Raw genomic sequence first — 3,866 nt, 5'->3', positions numbered from 1 at the left:
GGGGTTCAAGCTTTACCAACTAATGTTTTTGGGCCACTCCCTAGAGGGACCTTGGGGCTTATCTTGGGAAGAAGCAGTACCATCCTGAGGGAAATTCAAATTCATCCTGGGGTTGTTGATGCAGATTATCAAGGAGAAATAAAAATTATGACATCAGTTTCTCAAGGAGTTACAGTAATTCCTCAGGGGGATCGTATTGCCCAATTGGTCTTAGTATCCTTAGTTAACACCTCCAACCCCGCGGCCAGGTCCAGTAGGGGTACTAAGGGTTTTGGATCATCTGGCACTGCAGCCTTTTGGGTAGCTCATATGAAAGAAAGGCCATGATTGGAATTGACTATTGATGGGAAGTCATTTAATGGGATTTTAGATTCTGGAGCTGATATCTCTGTCCTGTCCTTAGAATTCTGGCCTAAGAAGTGGCCATTAGAAAGAAGTACTGCCACCCTACAAGAAATAGGTCAAGCAAGTCCCAAGAAGAGTGCAAAAATATTAAAATGACAGGATAATGAAAACCATGAGGGTTACTTTCAGCCATATGTCCTCTCAGGACTACCTGTTAATTTCTCGGGAAGAGATGTCCTGAGTGAGATGGGAGCTGTCTTGACCACTCAGCCCACACCACCACTACCAACGTCCCAAATTATGCAGCAACTGGGATAAAGACCAGGACAGGGGCTGGAAAAAATCTTCAGGGCCAGTTTCAGGCAGTGACACCAGATAAACAAATTACCAGACTGCTGGGAGACCGAAGTGGTCTAGGCCATTTTTAGTTAGGGTCACTGTTCACATGCCTGTTCCAATTCCTATAACTTGGAAATCTGATGATCCAGTTTGGGTGGAACAGTGGCCCTTGACTCCAGAGAAATTGCAGGCTGCTCATGCCTTGGTCCACGATCAGCTGCAGGCTGGACACATTGTCCCCTCTACTTCCCCTTGGAATACACCCATATTAATCATTAAAAAGAAATCTGAAAAATGGAGACTATTACAGGACCTCAGGGCTGTCAATGAGGTGAAACAGCCTATGGGTCCTCTTCAGCAGAGATTGCCTTTTCCTTCAGACATACCCTGGGGCTGGCATATAGTTATAGTGTGTAATGGTGTAAATGAATGCAGACAGATTGTAAAAATATATACAGCTTTAATGGAGAAATAGACTTACAGAACCACCGTTCCCTCGGAGACCAGGAAACCAGAAGCAAGTGCTGCGAGCACATTCGCCAGATTTATAGGTAAACATTAGCCCGAGGCGAACACACCCCCTAAGGGGGTTGGGCTATCCCTACATCTCCCCCTTTTGTCTAAATAAGACAGAACTAAACCAAATACAACTATATACAATAATAACAAATAATAAATATAACAAACAATATTGAGAACAAAAGTTTTGCTAAACATTCTACCTCAAGGAGTCTAAATAATGTAGAGAGTAACTACAATTATATAATCTTCAACTCCGTCAAAGATCTGAGAAGGGAATAAATATTACTTAATAAACGAGAGATATCCAAAATGTGCAACAAATGACAGAGACAACTGACTACCTGGGCAATCACCCAAAGTCTTGTTTGTAATGTTGAGTCAACCAACTTTGGCTAAGGCCTAACATAACTGACATACCATTATTAAAGGCAAGGAACTTTGTCACAACTATCCTACCCTGTCTTGGCAAGATAAGACAATCCTGTTTCATCCACTTATGGATATTCTGTATCTTTGTCAGTAGTTGAGGTATGGGCTTTTCTTAACCCAAAGGCCAGTTCTGCCAAGAAGACAAGCTCCCAGTGGAGTGTCTTTGGTGCTCAACATTCTCTCAGGAGTAGAGTGGTATCGCCAGGAGTGATTGTGTCTCATTGGCACAGAGTTCTAGGTTAGATTAAAGGCCATTTTCTACAGCTCTTTGAAGAAGCTGAAGATTATACTATCTATACTAAATATAATCTCTATGTATCTAAAAGACCTGATTAACCTAAAAACAAATATGACAAAATTATAATTCTCAATACCTATCTAACTTGACGACTAAAAGAATAAACAACTGTGCAATATATGAAGACAATGATCTTCAACTGTAAACAATGTCATTACATATCAAATATAAACAATGTTATTATATAAATAGTATCAGAGGTAGAAATGTACATTGTAATATGGTAGATGTATCAATACAATATAGACAAAGTTATAAGCATACTCATACAAAAATAAAGATAGGAACACTCACTTTCAATATTCAATATATCAATATACAGAAAACAGTATCAATATAATTTTCTAAAAACAGTAATTCACAAATACCAATCATCCCATCAAACCAGTTAATCCTGCCCCTTTTTTTGAAAATACCCCCAATTCCATAAAATATCTCCCCATCCCCTCAACCCTAAACCAACCACTAAAAGATGTCCCTAACCTTGAGGGCAAACTCTGTTGGGAGAGGGGATATCGTCCTCTAAAATTGCTTCTAGCTGACATGGGGGTGAAGTTCTTCTTAGGGGCTCCTGTGAAAGCAAATGATGGTAAAATTCCCAAATTAACCTTTGATCTAAGAAAATTATAACTGGTCTCTGAGCGTTTTGAGAAGGTCTGGTCAGAGTGTTGTCTAAAATGTGCACCATTCGAAATTGTCTCGTGCAGTTGGTACCAAAAAACAGGTCTAATTTTAGCGCTTAAAAAATATTCATGACATCATAAAAACCAAATTGAGTTGATGTTGTGGGGCCCCATCTTCATCCTGGAAACTTTAAAGATTACTGTAGGGAAATTGTTGTTTGTTATGGGAAATTTAAACATTAACAACAAGGACATATACTGGCATATAAAGAAAGACACAGATATGAGGAAAAGCAAAGAAAGTTTATCAGGTACATAATTATTCTTATTCTGTCCCATTTCATGACTCCTGATCTGAGACAGAAACTCTGAAATATCTCTTATCAACAGGCTTGGGATTGAAGAGGGACTGAGCCATAGTCCAACTCCAAAACCAGCTCTACATATTTATAAAGAAATGTTTAATAAGACATATATATATATAAAATAACACATTCAAAATGTGTCCATCCATCAATAATTAAATATTCAGGGTCCCTTAATTTCTTTGAAGATGAGTATTTTCCTTTGGAGATAAGAAAAGAACCCTGCCCCCAACCTATCTGTATTTCTTACCATCAGTATGCTTGCCATCCTTGTGAATGAATTGTTATTTATCTTTTCCAAGTGGCTTCTCTTCTTTAAACTGAACCTTTATTAATTTTGATGGTATCCACAATTTTTCCTCACCTGTGGAGATAAGAGCAAAACTACAGAATAGCGCCCAGACGTGTGGATAACTGAATCTACTGAAAGCCTGAGAAAGCTTGGGAAAGAGTAAAGCATGTTTTCTTGGTAGCAACAATTTCTCGGGTCGACTCTGCTTGCTAGAGGCAAGCAAGCACTCTCATCTAAGAGAGGCTTCCTGACTCAGCTTTAGCTGCAAAATCCTGCAGCTCATTAAGAGGTCCTGCCACGAAACACTTAAATGGTATTGAAAAGCTGACTGCATGCTTGTTTGTTTTCAGCAGTAGCAGGAAAATGTTGTGCTGTTTTAAAATGCCGGCTTTCTGGGCCATCCTGTCAGGGCAAACTCTGACTGTTTGATGCAGGAGGGCCGACTACAGAGAGAGGACTTAAGTGTTGTCTGTGGACATAATGCTGCAACTTACTTGCTGGCAGGGACCTTGAAATGCCATAGAGTTGTGGCAGTAAACATGGCTACAGCCAGTACCTCAGCCATGAGGCTGGAAAGCTAATTCGGAATGGGCTGGATCTAGCCGGCAAAGCCAGGGCTTTAATCCTACTGATATTGCTTGCTAAATTAAGGA

Source organism: Alexandromys fortis, unplaced genomic scaffold, assembly GCF_014885135.2.
Source record: "Alexandromys fortis isolate MF-2015 unplaced genomic scaffold, M_Fortis_MF-2015_v1.1 scaffold_303, whole genome shotgun sequence".
NCBI classification, from domain to species: Eukaryota; Metazoa; Chordata; class Mammalia; order Rodentia; family Cricetidae; genus Alexandromys; species Alexandromys fortis.
The sequence above is the reverse complement of the archived record's forward strand: the minus strand, read 5'-3'. Positions refer to the sequence as shown.